At 39.7% G+C, this 15,717-nt stretch overlaps 1 protein-coding gene across 9 annotated transcripts in view; it reads right to left on the bottom strand.

The window, feature by feature from the left end:
- Positions 1–15,717, bottom strand: part of tenm3 (teneurin transmembrane protein 3) — an 818,277-nt gene that overhangs the window by 232,211 nt on the left and 570,349 nt on the right. The window lies entirely within an intron of this gene.

The following is a 15,717-nucleotide window of genomic DNA, read 5'->3' as shown; positions in this document are numbered from 1 at the left end:
TATACCAGTACCTAAGTGGAAGGACTAAGTTAGAGGTTGATTTCCAGCTTTGGAGCCTGCATTCCAGTTTGTTCCAGTCCAAAACAAACCAGGGACATCTACACGAGCATTAAATCCAACTGCCAAAGGATGAAGATTATGCTCGCCTCTGTGTTTGTGACTGACCTGTGTCTGTTAAGATAAGTGAACAAGATAAGTGTGTATGGCACGGTGTGTTAATGGGTATTTCAGTGTGTGTGTCTTTATGAGTGTGAGAATTATGTGTATGTTTGTGGAAACACAAAGGAGCTGGAGCTTGGGGGCGTTTTTCTAACAGTTTACCACAGTAGAGCTGTATGCTGCCGATGCTTCTGTTAATCACAGAATACACACATTATGTGCTCAGTAGCATCCCTCCCTCTTTCCTTTTCTCTCATCCCCAGCTCTCTGCATTACTCTCTCCAAGCTCTCCTTGCCTCCAGCCCCCTGCTCACTCCAGACCTGTCATCCACTTGATGTCCGTCCACCAGATGTCTTCAGACTTTCCCTCCTTTCCTCATCACCTGACCACCCCACCCATTCACACACCTGTTTCCACTTCTCGTCAGCCCCGCAGTCATCTGAGCTTCCCCATCCATCACCCACTCACATGAGGTCAATGTCAAAACGTTTTGCACCACTTTGCAACGTTTTCAGATTGAACAACATGTTTTTTTGCAATGTTCTGTAACGGGCTTCAAGGTAAATTTTCTCCCGTTTGGTGGGCGTGTTACGGGTGTTACCCAATCAGCTACAACAACTTTGTAAACACAACTGTGTTAAAAAGGCAGGAAAATGCAGCGCGCTTGCGTACACAACAGGGTGTTCGAGGCACCACCGTTTCCATTGAAAAAATTTTTTTGCTACGTTTTGTCGTTGCTGAACTCGCCCCGTATTTACTGGTCTGTTTCCTTTGTTCCTTGGCAGCTTGTCTAGTGTACATTGGCTAGCCTTCTGTTTACCAGACCTGCCTATTTTGGACCGTATTTCCCGGCTTTTTCTGCCTGTTCCTTGTCAGATATGTTCGTCATAGCACTTTTTTTTCTTTTTGACACTTTAAGTACATTCCATTGATGCCATTTGTGTATTATTTAAGTAAAATGTATGAAATGGATGGATTATATCTGCATACAGAACTGCATATAGAAGCATTGTGTATTGACCTCAGCACCTTTTGACTGTATCCTAGTCATGGACGAATTTGACTTTGATTTATACACAGTAAGACATTGAAACACAGATGCATAGCTACTTCCTGAACTCATTCCCAACAGGTGAGGCTGTGTGCCTCTGACTCTTCATGGAATAAAATGACAGTTAAGCGCTGTAAATAATCAACTTTTTTCTGCTGAGGAGATTCTTGCCCTTCAAAGTTGAGTAGCTCCTCAACTTTGAAGGGGAAGCTGTTTTTAGATAGCGTCTTAGTGAATGGGCAATGCAATATGTGCCAAGTATGTAGAGCCCGTTTTCCCACAGCCTGGACACAACTGCTCTCAGCCTCAGTTCTGCCAAGACCAAAACGCCACCTGAAACACACAAGCTGCTGGCGTACTATTTCACTGTTCATTCTTCTCCTTTACAAAACAACATACTGTGTTAGTAATGCTCGCTGCTGATGGGATGTCAGCTAGGTTGTAGTGTGTGAATTCTACAAGTCTTCCTACTGCTGTCATTTGGGGATGGAGGTTAAAGTTGAACTTAACAGCAAATATGCAACAACTATAAATCCTAAATAACTTATCTTCCCCTGTAAAAACAGATTTTACTGGAAATTAGGGTTCAAAACAAAAGACAAGTTTAACTGAGGGGGACGAGACGAAGTGAAGGAGAATGTTTAGAGGCTAAAGTCGGCGCTACCAGGGCACCAAAATGGACAAAACAGGACGCATGTGGACGTCCGCACAGATCATACGCGTACCCCCTCTGATGACGATTTTTCGTCATGCGGACCCTAACGGACCCTCGCGTACTCACGGACATGCAAAGTATAATCCTTGCTTAAGGACAGATGGGACAAAGAAAGTACAGACCGAGAAAGAGTGATTAAGAACAGGGGGATTACTTCCTTTTAAATAGATGAAATGTACATTATAAATACATTTTATGTAGGCCAGACAAATGCATGTTTTTCAATTAATATCTAAGAATGCGTTTGACACAAAAGTGATGGTATTCTCACTCTGCTGGGAGGAGGTGGAAAAAAAGAAAGGAGGATGAGAATGAAAGGGAGCAGGCCAGGAGAGGAAAGAAAGATGGGTGAAAGCAATGATCAGTTCTCGGTTGTTTTTCGTTAATAAATGAATTAAAATAACTTGATCAGGGCTTCATCAATAATTAAATTGTTAATTAAAACACTGTGCTTCAGTGAACAATGAAGGAAAGCTAATAGGGATTAAAGAGCCAGTTCAGGATTCCTCTTTATTTAAGTATATCAATTAACATAACAGCTGTCAGTTGAAGACCTCATTGCTCTTGATTATTTATTGGTCAATTTTTAATTATGTATTTGTTTGTATAGCACACATTCCTATGATCTTCAGTAATTATCAGAACACACACATTATTTTCGCTATTTTCTCACATTTCTGTCAATGCTTTGTCTATACAATAATAATGTATGGACACCACCTCCCACCAACATCTTACATAACTGTACCTGAATTATTCACTCTGTAAGTTAACTCTCAGTGCCATGCCTTCAATTCATTGTGTGCCTGTAGGTAGAAGTGTAGTCCAGGTATACTTGGAGAGAGAGGAACACTAAAAGTAGATTTATTCTATTGAATCCAATAAAGTTATACAAGAGATGAATGCAAACCAGCAGAAGAGAATAACTGTGCATCAACTCTTTCTCTATATCCTATATATTTGTTTTTGGTATTCTACACAGTACTGTACAGTAAACAGTGCAAATCACAGATACTGATTAACTGATTCCAGTGCACACAACACCAATATGAGAAAAAAAGAGCACAATAAAGACTCCAGTGTATGTGTATAGTATGTATGAAAAGGCAAACATCAAAAACCAACATCCAGGTGTTGCTATTATCTACATTTAACAGACAAAAGCAAAAAATGTGAAATCAGACATTTCTGCAGGATAGTGTTTACTACAAGTAAAACTCATAAAAAAGGATAAGAAAGCAAAATGGAAGATTTTTATGTCTAAATCTAGCATTTCTTTTATGGTTTCCTCCTAATTCAACATGATACTTGTCTTAAGTCTATTTCAGCTGAGAAACCACAAATCTGTAAAAATTCATAGTGAAATGTTATCATTCCAGGTCCTTCAATTCGTCCATTTATTTAAATGGAATAGAAATAGTAATAAATTTGTGTATGATTGGGGGCAGTCTTATCCAGATTTAGGATCCTAGTGGCCTGAGGATAGAAGCTCCTCCTGAGCCTCTCAGAGCTGGCCTGGTGTATGCAATACATTCTCGATGAACCTTGAGGAAACTATGGTGTTAAAAACGAAACTGCATCCAATGAACACAATCTCCCTTGCTCCCCTTCTTGTCCAAGTGAGATAGGATGGTGGGAGGATGTGTGCTTTGGCATCTTCAGCTGATCAGTTGGGACTGCAGGAAAACTGTACTGGGTCCAGTGTGCTGGGTAGCGAGGAGCAGCCGTTCAAAGCACTTCATCATGAGTGCCACTGGGCGGTGGTCATTCAGGCAGGCTGCTCTTATTTTTTTGGGCACAGGAATGATGGCGGACTTCTTGAAGCACGTGGGTACAAAGATTCATATCATTGTGAAAACTGGCACTAGTTGGTCAGCAGGTAGTATGAGGACCCGCCCACTGATACCATCCTGCTGGTTCCTTGGTGTTGTTTTTTTCCTGACGTCATACTCAGAAAGGCTGATAGGTGTGAAAGGTGCACCCACCCCAACCTCTGCTTTATCTGTTTTTTCCCGTTGGCTGCCAATGGCCTCACAACAAGCATAAAAGTTGTTTAGGTCACTTGCTAGTGACACATCAGCACTAGAAGTGAAAAAGGGATGGGCTTGTAATCTGTCATAGTTCTTAGACCTTGCCACGTGCTTGTGGGATTGCCCTCCTGGAATTGTAGCTCCACTTTCTTATCGAGATCCCCTTTTGCCTCCATTACCACTCTTCCTACTTTGTAGGTGGCTGCTTTATAACTGTCCATGTTTCCAAACCTCAGCTATAGATTGTAGGCTGCAGTGTGTGTGTGTGTGTGTGTGTGTGTGTTTATGGCGTCAGGGATACTTGTGGTAATCCATGGTTTCTGCTTGTGGAATGATTTAAAGGTTCAGTGTGTAAGTTTTAGTGGCATCTAGTGGTGAGAGTTGCAAATAGCACCTCCACTCCCTTATCCAAGCGTTTAGTATAGCTACGGTGCCTGAGACAGAACAAAAAATGTCCTCTGTGAGATAGCAGAGAGTTGCCAGTCAAGAAATCAGGTTTCTTTACATTGATATTAAGAAATTATATTTACTTTATTATTCAGTAAACCACAAATCTGTTTAAAAATTCATAGTGACATGTTCTCGAGGTGGTGATGGCGCAATGGATAAGACTATGCCTTTGGTGTGAGAGACCCGGGTTGACTGAGCAAGACAATTAACCCCTAGTTGCTCCAGAGGCGTGCGACCTCTGACACATATAGCAATTGTAAGTCGCTTTGGATAATAGCGTCAGCTAAATGAGTAAAATATAAAATGATAGGCACACGGTCTTGTTATGTGTCACTATTGGCCGTTTTCCACCAGGGCAGTATTCAACAGAAGTTAAGATGGCTGATCTGAGCTTTTAATGCTGGAAGCTACATTTTATTTCCAATTACTGATCAGCCGATTGTCTTGCTAAGGTAGCCAGACAGCGCTGGAGAATAACAAGGCTACATGAAATTAATCCAACTAAATATTTTACAGAAGCGGATAGGAGAAACACGCCAGGTCTGTCGGTGATTATGGCCAGCTAAAGCGATCCAACAACAGCTTTCATTTGCATCGCTAAAGTCTGACAAACTTAAGTTAATTACCTGTCCAGCAGAAAACAGACAACTTCAGCTCCGCTTTGAAAACACATAAAGCCTTCCGTCTGGGAAAATCCACACTGCTTATGGCCGTGATTTTTTGCCGTCATCTGTCTGTATCTGTACCGACTGGTACTCTGTCTGGCTTCATGGTATAAAGATCCACAGGCTGTCGGCTCTCGTGCTAAATAGCACGTGTGCTCATTCATTTGTCCATATGTCACTTCTCTTCTTACTTCTAATAAACCAGAGGACTACTCAGAGACTGCATATTATTGTTATTATTATTTCCTCTTCTTCTTCTACGGACGCATTTAATGTAGTCGACGGGCGTCTACACTGCCAGAATTATACAAGCAGAAGAAGAACACCGTGATGACGAAACGCGCTCTGTAGCGCTGTTTGTTCGTTGTCAGCTATTGTAGAAACATGATGACAAAATAACCTCCAACCTCCATAGAAGGGCGTGACCGCTGTTATGTAGATATAAATGGTTCATTCTAAGGTAATAAAAACATAACGGTTCATTATGTAAGGTCTTTATACACCACTGAAAACATAGTTATGGATCTTATATAGCATTTCTGTCAATAAATCCTCAGAAATATTACACACTGGACCTTTAAAATGTAGTTTTGGGTACGGTTGTTTTTGTTGTTTCCACCACAGACTCAGTGAATCCATTGATGTCATTGGTGATGTCGATGGTGGTATCCTGGAACGTGCTCCAGACTGTCACGTAGTACATACAGTAGGGGCTTCTGATTAGCCTGACCATTTCCTGACCTCTCCCTTCACTGCAGGAATGTGTCATAGTTTTTTTTTTAATACTTTAACCTTGGCAAGATGGCTGCATGGCCACTCTACCCGAACACAGGTAGTGATTCCGCTCTGTAGCTGTTTTTGAATGGCATGTAGTCCTGAGTATTTATTCCCCATATGCTGATGGAGCTAAGGTCTTCCAGAATATACCTCACATTCTTCATTAGGGCCTCTACAGAAAAGCTGTATAAAAAAACCTTTATTTTTTACACTTATGCATTTATTTCTAAACGGTCATTTGGTTCACCCAAAAAAGGCATTTATTCCCACTTACCCCTATAGTGTTATCTAGCCATACACAGGTTTTGAGATCCAGTCTCTGCTGATAAATCCAAAGCCCTTGCCTTGCTGAATAGATTATTAATTAAGTGTGTAGCGTAAATGGAAATCTTCAGTGTACATCATCAGAAATGAAGCAGTGAAAAACTATTAAAACTCTTAAATTTTAAACGGTATGATGATGTTGTTTACGTTATGCTATCATACACATTTTGGCAAATTTCCACAATTTCTTTTCCAATTTGGAACCCTTTGTAAGGGGTCACCCACTCCTTGCCACTCACTCTGCATTCTAACGCTTAACATTCACAAACTGCGTCCTTAAGTTATGCAAATGCAACTGACATCCTTCAAAGACAGTGGCGTATTTTTGTCACGTAAATGTTTTCAGAAGCCATCTCTTCCTCATTTTTAGTCAGCTTCTTTAAATTAGTTAAGACTGTATTGTTCTGTCATGTAGAGCTAATACTGTCAAGTCAAATCTACAAAATTGGTTATAAAGATGCTAAGTGTCCACCTATCTGTCATGCTACAGCCACTGTGAATGGACCATGCATTTGCAATACTAATCACATTCACTCATTCACACACACGTCCATACACTGGTGCAAACTTCTCATCAGGAGCCATACAGCACCTCAAAGTGCTCACGATGATACTAAGCTCATACATCATATACATATACAGAAACAAATGTATAGTTCTTCATGACAAAATAATGACATTTTCAGAGCATTTTGTTGGCGGATTAGTTTGAGATATTCAAATAAGAAACAGCCACAGTGAGCTGGTCAGAGGAAGACCTGCAGGCCACAGGCTCTAAATGCAGTTTCTGTGAACCAACAAATCATATATGAATATATAATATGAACTAAATTATCCAAGTAAAAAATTAATGTGCTACTCTACCAATATGAAACGCCATTTATGACATGTGCTCATCACAAGCTGAATTAACCACGTATAATCACCACATGGCCTGTCAAAAGATAGCCAGGTCCAGAGCAGCTTGAGCAGACTTTCCAATCAAATGCGGTAAACACGACCGAAGACAGAATATGCAAAAGCAAAGTTATGACATTTAGACATTCCTATCACTCCCTTACCTCTCCCTCTCCAGTTCATCCTCCCTCTTTTGCTCTGCTGTCTCATTCCTCTTCCTCATTCTTTCTCTCATTCCGTCCGGTTCATGTAACTCTCTCTATCCTATCTGTCTTTTCATTTACCTCTGTCTCTCTGTCCATGTTATCTGACCTGCGTTCAATGAGTTTCCAAAGTGCAAATCTGCTGGGATAATCTCTCTCTCTCTCTCCTCTCTCTCTCCATTTTCTACCTTTCCCTTTCTCCCACCTAATCTCTCTCTCCCCTCTCAGATTAAAAAAGAGAGGGGGATGAGAAAAAGAAAGACAGTTGCTGGGATGAAGTTGTTTGTGAGAGGAAAACACACTCACACAAAGATTTGAAGTGAATGAACAAAACATAGATATAGTGAGGAATGGAGAGGTGTGAAGAGAAAGTGTTAAAAAGACTCGACTGTGAGAGTAAGTGTGAGGAGGAGCGGGTGCCTTGGCAAGGTAGGAGTGATTTCACAATCCCTCTTTTTTTCTACAGAAATAACACAATGTATTTGTGAGTGGGGGGTCAGGGTGAGAACAGGGCCAGCCAGAAGCAACTCCCCAGGAAGAGGTTGGGGGTACAGGGTCCAGTTCAAGGACAAACCAACACAGATGGTTAGAGAGGGAGAAATGTTTTACCCCACATTTTGATTCATTCATTTGCACGAGAAATGTATTTACAGACACTATAACAGTGTCGAGTAGGGGAGACGGGTATGGTTGTAACATGGGGAGAGTTGAAATATAGTTTCTCAGGCAACATGTGATGCATTTTTTCCTTTCTAATTTCAAACCACTATGGAAATACAGTTAGCTAAACATTGGCTGACAGGGGTGGGGTGTAACACTTCTTTAAAAAGTGTTACAAACATCCACGATACATAAAACTAGGTACATTCTTGGTTTTAATATTTTACAGAGTGCCCTTTGCAGTCTGGGCCCACCAAGCCTGCACTCCCGGGTTACCATCATTCATTTGTCAGCACTGTGACCAGTACTCCCCATTCACATGTTGTTCACATGTTGGCGTGTGTATCGTCACTCGATCTGTTCATGCACATGAGTCATCAGACAAAGTCTGTTACAGCGAGATAGAAACATTGTTCTTTGGTATCACTACCTGTTTTGGAAGCTTATCGTATAATGTGGCATCTATTTTTGATTCTTTTGTGTGATTGTTACAACTTACCCCGGCATGTGTTACAACCTACCCTGCTATTGGGGTAGGTTGTAACAAGGGAACACATTGCATTTGACATCAACTCACGAGGTCTGTGATATTCTTGTGTGCCATTTGTAGTGAACAAATGTAGGTACTTTGTATAAAAATTTGAGAACTCTAGCTAAAGAATTCAGTGAGTTATAGCTGCTGAAGCAAAAAGTGTTACAACCATACCCGGTCTCCCCTAATAGAAAATGTAAATTCTCCAAGACTATGAGATAACAGTTTGAGTCAAGTATTGAGGCCATGGGGGTAACCACGCATTCTTTGGGGGATAGAAAATACTAATCTAAAATACAGAATATCAAGTATAAAATATTTTCAATATGTCGTCCATGTATGAACCCAATCAACGGCTCTGGCTCTTATTTCCTATTTATTTTCAATTTATTTAGGGAAAATAAAAGTGTGTGACCTTGCAGCCCATGGCGGTCTTCACGTCCCCAGTTTGGGGAAGCAGAAAAACTCTATCAATCTAAAAAACAGTTTATGTGTACACTATATTTAGAATATTTTTACAGCTGTACCTTGCCGTCAGACAGCCACCAGACTCCTTTGAAAAAAAGAGTAATTTTACCTCACAGAACGCAGGAGTTGCTGGTCTACCGCTGTCTTGATCGGTTAGTAAACACATTAATTCGGATCCCAAATAACCCTTTAAAATACCAAAGTCACACAATAACATAAACAAATCGATCGAGGACGCAGAAACCTGATTGGAGATGCTTCTCTCATGCAAGTAGAAAATAGCATTTTTTTTGCAAATATGGAGAATATTTGGGAAAAATCTTTAACCCTTAAGACCATCTACAATAACAATGGCAGAATGAAGATGACCATTGTGTTCTGTGTTTCACTGGACCCAGTATGCCTACGGACAGTCCTCCCACAAGCATCTGTTTAGCGCTGTATGCTGAAATCCAAAGTGGCTGGTGGATACAGTACCTCAAACATAAACAGATACCCTGAGCAGTTGGAGTGAGGGATTGAGGGAGGGGTGAAGGTCTAGTGTAGGCGGGGATGGAAAGAAGGTCAACTCTTCTTAACAATGAGTCCATTGATTCCAAGTGCCCAGCCTCTTCTCAATCCCTCATTCTCTTCTTTGTCCCCCTATCTTCCATCTCTCCTTTCTCGCTATTCTTTTCATCTTTGTCTTTTCCTCTCGCTCTCTCTGCCCCTCTCCTTTTAATGTCTTTAATGTTTTATGCCCCAGACACTTCGGATAGTTTTCTTTTTTTTTTTTTAAATATAAAATTTCTTACTATTTTGTCCCCTCTTCGCCTGTTTTCAGCCCTCCTCCTCCTTCCTGTTCAGGTAGCAGCTTTCATCTGCCCACAACACAAAGGACCAATTGTACATTGTGTGCATGTGTGCCTCTCTATGTCAGCTTGTCTCAATGTGTCAGGAGATACATTTGTGGCATGCATGTTTCTCTAGATCCTGCTAACACAGCTTTTATGTATGAACATCTATGATGGTGAAGAAGATGGGCAGCTTACGGAGGGAAAAGGGGAGTGAAATGGAAGTTGCAGAGATGGCTTAGGCTGTACACTTATCCATTGTGAAATAAAAATTAAACATTATTAGGAATTAACAATATTAGATAAGATTATTCTATATCCAATATTTAGAAATAAAAATATTGTATTTTATTTATTTGATGAACTATATGAATTGAAATGTGTTTTTGTATTTTTCTTGAAGCTTTGGCAATAATGTTGTATTAACATTCATGCCAATAGAGCAAATTTCATTTCGACCTGACTTCTTTTCTCCGTGAGATGGAAGAATTTAGAAAGTTGCGTGGCGCTGTGGAGAGCCCCCAGCTGCAGAAGTGCATGGATCACGTGTAAAATTCATCCAGCCAGAGGGAACGATCATCTACCCGGAGAGGGAATGGGGCGTTGTGGTGTACAGGGACAAGGACAGGAGATGGCAGAGCAACCGGGCACGGTGCGGTCGGTCGGTGATTGTTCCCTCTGGCTCGATGAAGCATGATCTGCTGGCATTTCCTTGCATCTGGGTCATTCCAGCATACTGTATCTGTTTCTGCTGGGGTTTCCCAAAGCAGTTTTTCAGGTGTGCTGTCCCAAGTACTTAGTGCAATCTTAAACCCTCATTTAAACACTGCCACCTCTGTTGTATTTGCTCCTGTTGTCATCGACACAATAATCATTAGTTCACCCATAACAGCTACTACAATTACATTTTAGAATGCACACGCAAATTAGTACACCGTTAGTAATCAGCTTACGTGTTAATTTGCTGGTGATATCAAGTTTGCAAACGTTTTTACTCATTCAAACGTTTAGTAAATCTGGCCCTAAATCATTTTGTGAATTTAAAAAAAAAAAGTCACATCTGTAGACATGGTGGGCACCTACATTTTACTCGATCTATAGATGCCAGTGAGGATGGGTAATGTGATGATAATGGCATTCAACTGCCTGATAAATATAAACAGGATGTCTCAAACTTATCCATACTAAAACACTGTTGGACAACAGACAGGAATGTGTAGCTAAGGCAGGTTTTATTGAGACCCATTAAATGTGTTAACTGAGGAATTCTTATATAATGAATATTTTGTTGTATTGAGCATAATTTGGTGTCTTCTATAAACTTGTTTCAAAGTTGATGGCAACATTATGAGGCAAATATATGAAAGCCTGTTGGGGAATATAGACACTACATACATACACATACATTTTGTGTTAGAGGATTTAATTTATTGGTAGCTGTCGGGATAAAGAGAATTTCAAGAAAATATAACAAAAAGATGCAGACCAGCTGTGGTGTATAATACGGCTGTCAAAGAAATTCTTCCATCCACTCCAAACAGCTTGTTTTCCTGTACTGATCACAACACAATGTAATCACCCTCCTGTAGGCTTAAACTTGTAGGTAGAATTACCTGACAGCAGTGATGATTAGCTTGGCAAAAACACAAACAATTATTTATTTATTTATTTTTTTCAACAACACTAAATTAAAAGAAACGAAGAAAAGGGAACTGGCCAGACTGTCTTGAATGAGCAAAAATGTCTTTGCTATTTTTTTTCTTGCAATGTTGTGGAAAGACTGCCGCCACATTAACTACGGTTAAAGAACGTTTGAGCAACACTATGTTACGGTATGGACAAAGTAAGGCAATTGAAAGGTTAAGTTTTGAGGAAAGGTTGTTGTTTCGGTAAGAAAATAAAGGTAATTGAAAGGCCATGAACTCTGGCTTCCTGCAGAGTCCCCCAAACTCCACACCCCTAGTGTCGGCCTCAATCCATGAGGGGCATCACCCTGCACTGACACTAAATTATGCCATTGGATGGAAATAGTGAGGTATGGAATTGTCCAATATGGGTGTAATACTGCGCTGAATACACATACACACAGATCACTAGTACTGAAATTGTCCACCTCTGACAGGTGTGGGTAGACTGAAACTTGGACATGTGATTGGATGACATGGTTCAGCTGTTATTTCATCTGGTGACAGTGTTGCTTGTCACTAGCTTGACTGATTGACCCTATTAAAATCAGAATGTTTGCACCTTTTGGCTGGTGTGAATATTAAAAGACAAACTGATTTCTTTCTTATTGAGACATAATCAGTTATTAAAGAGCAACAGTAAAGAGAATGAAAGACTGAAAAAAAAGGGAAGCTTCATAGCTGTTCTATATTTTCCTGGGTTTCAGGCCAAAAATAAACTTGAATAATTTCATCTACTCATCATCATTTTAAATTCCCATTACATTTTTGTAATACAAATCAGTGTGTGTGTGTGTGTGTGTGTGTGTGTGTGTGCACTTTCTATTATTACCATAAAGCGTATCCCTTCCAGGCTAAAATGGATCATTTGCATATGTGGCAGAATCCCCAGAGACCCAGGTGGAATACCTAGCTAATCTGTGATACAAAATACCTTTAGAGAAACATTAACTGACTTTTAACAAATTGGATTTTGGGACTTGTGCTACTAGATATGGAATTAAATTTTTTTAGGCAACTCTCTGAATATCCTACTGGTAGTATTTCATGACAGCTGTCAAAAGAGGATAAAGGGGGAACGAAGGACTAATAGTCATCCTCCACGGGAAATCTTTAGACTGAGTTTGCATTTCTTTTCATTTACAGAATTTCACAAACACAAAGCTCCCTTGAGCAAGAATCCCTGAACGTTTTATTAAATCATTTTTTTAAAACTTAAATATGTGTGGATTTCTGGCTTTAATAATTCTTGACTTGAAATGAAGAATCCCCATCTATTGACGTTTCAGTGAATGTGATTACAGAATGTAAAAGCCATTCACTTAGAGCAGGCAGACAACAGAGGCAGCAGAGCTTCTATGGTGGGATTTGTTCAGCTTTTTTATGTTTATGTAAGTTAAGTCCAAGAAAATTGTCATATAGTACTATTTAAATAACCCTATCCCTGAAATGTCATCTCTATGTATGTGGCTGTAAACTGATATTCACTGTGCTGACATAAATTAAACAGAATATTGTAAATTTCCCTATATTGCAGCAATCCATATTTAGCCTATTATAGCAATGTTTATCTTGCTGTGTGTGTGTGTGTGTGTGTGTGTGTGTGTGCTACTATTATCCTTAAACCACACAGAACTGTGTTAATGAACTTGTCTGCATATTTTAGTGAGTAAAAGTCTTCATGAATTAATTGTACTTTGTTACAATCATCAGCTAAGATTCTGAACGTCTTCTCAGTATCAGTACTAATGGTTATGGATGTATGCATAGTGTGTATAAATAAACACTGTCAGCTCCTCCAGAGTTGCAGGTGGTGGGTATAAAAAATAGCATCCCATCTGACAACTCACCAAATGATGCCCACAGAATACTGGTCATGTAATTGCCTGTGCAAAACTAATCAAGGATTTTTATAACCTTGGGTCATATTTGTTTTGATTTTAATTTGACATATATCTTTCTCCGTCCCTTTCAGTTACAGTAGAGTGTGTGCATGTGTGTGTAAGGGTTAGGACCAACAGCTGGCTACATTAGTGGTGCTCTGTGATTGGTGCGCTAGAAAGGATTGATTTCGGATTGGACAAGTTGATGATATCGTTGTTTTACATTATATTTATTAGATTGCTTCTACTCATACTCACATTTTGCAGATAAACACATCATTCCTTTTCAAATATAAAAAAAATGTTGTCATGGCAGCTATAACCCTAGTTTTTGATTTATGTTACAGTTATTGAGATATTAATATTTTACTGTAATAATGTTTTGAATGGCCTCTATTGGAGTGTACATATATTCATTAAAATCTAAAATAGTGTAAATGCTAAAGTTATTATTATTGTACCTCATACACACTTGCCCAATCATGATATGCTCAACATATTAAAGCATGTTTTCAATAGTGCCACCATGTGGTCGGTTATTACATTTCGGCTAATAATTCATGAACAGTAGCAAAACAGTATGTTCACAGTGTGTTCCTTGGATGATATTGATTTGACTGATATAGGCCACACCCATTTCCATATATGAAATTCTTCTGCCGTTGTGGATTTTTGGTACAAAGTTATTTTTAGCATTTTTACATTCTTTGCTTGTCACTCTGGGTGACATGGCTAGAATGGAGAGCAGCTTTTCTCTTGAACTTCCTCTCACACCTGTATTTTTTACTAATTAATACACCATTTTAAGTTCAAAAAGTTGAAGTTAATGCTAGCTAACTCGCTAACCTCTATGGGAAATTTCCCACAGTGCAGTAGTACCCTTGCCTATGAAAGTCAGAGCAAACTTTTAAATTAGGACTTGTAGATCTAATGTGAATGAAGCTATGTGACCTATTACTTTTCTTATTCACATCTTTGATACTTTTAGAAATATTTAATGTTTTCCAGGATATTGTATTTTTTCAAATGAATCAACAGAATGTTAAAAATCGACACATTTTCAGACTTTTTCATGCATTTTCTCCTGTCTACTCATCCATACGTTCAGCTTAAAATGTTCCACATCAGTATAATTCAACTTTAACCCTAAGTCAAACCATATTTCCCTGCTTCTCCAGAAATGTGTTGATGATGTGGTGATCACAAAGTCATTAAAACCATTACTCAAGCAGGCAAGACTTGAGAAGTGAGGGCCCTCTGCTTTTCAGTCAGCAGACAAGGAAACATATAATGCAGCTAGAGTGAGACTAAAAGCTGATCTATCAACAAAGAATCAGGTTTCTGGTCTATTCCACCTACACATGACCAGCCACTGTCTATCCACAGTGGATGTGAGAAGAGTCCTGCTGAAGGCGAAAATGAGTAAAGCTACTGGGCCTGATAACATCCCTGGCAGTCTACTAAGAACTTGTGCCAACTTCTTAAGCTTTGTTTATACTTTTGTGAGACACCATGGCACGGGCCTCCACAGATGTTGTGGAAGCTACACAATCTGCACTTTGTTCATTGCAGTATTCTCCCAAATTCCAGGGGGCATACAAATAAATATTCTGTGAATAAGCAAGTAGTCAACGAGTGTTACTGGAAGAACATCATTATCCAACATGGTTACACACCATGCATCATAAAAATTAAATGCTCATCTTTTGCCTAGTTCAGAAAATTCACAGGCGCCATGACTTGTGGCTCGACGTTTAAGACGCAATATAGTTATTTTTGGCATGCGGACCCTCACACTGAGGACCATCAGGCATAAACCTAGCTTTAGTTGATTAGTCATTACTGACATTTTGACCGCAGACCGTTTGCAGACGACACTACCATTATCGGCCAGATGCCTAGTTCTCGTCATCTTTTACAGAGGAGCAATAGAAAGCATCCTGACTGAAAACATCACAAATTGGCATGGTTTGTGCATGGCCAAAGGGCTATAAGGCTCTTTTGTTACACAAACTTATGTTGTAAAATGAACAAATAAATGAATGCTTAAACCCATGAATCCTCCTCACTCTTTTTCATCATCACTTTTGACACTAGCAGCCAACAGGTAAATGCTACGTATTTGCATAGCGCCTTTTTAGTTTTTGCACTACATTGCTGCTCAAGCAAACATTCACATACATTCATACACCGATGGGGGATTGAACCGCCAATCTTCCTGTTAATGAGCAACCTACTCTATCTCCTGATCCACAGCCGGCAACAGGTCAATGAGAGATGGGGGCAGAATTGGTCCAAGACCAGACAGGCTCCAAAATCCCTCCCTCTTTCTTTTCCCACCACTGGTAAGGTACTGCTATAGTAATCTAACTATTTTACATGGA

The sequence above is a fragment of the Micropterus dolomieu genome, linkage group LG04, assembly GCF_021292245.1.
Source record: "Micropterus dolomieu isolate WLL.071019.BEF.003 ecotype Adirondacks linkage group LG04, ASM2129224v1, whole genome shotgun sequence".
NCBI classification, from domain to species: domain Eukaryota; kingdom Metazoa; phylum Chordata; class Actinopteri; order Centrarchiformes; family Centrarchidae; genus Micropterus; species Micropterus dolomieu.
The sequence above is the reverse complement of the archived record's forward strand: the minus strand, read 5'-3'. Positions and strand labels throughout refer to the sequence as shown.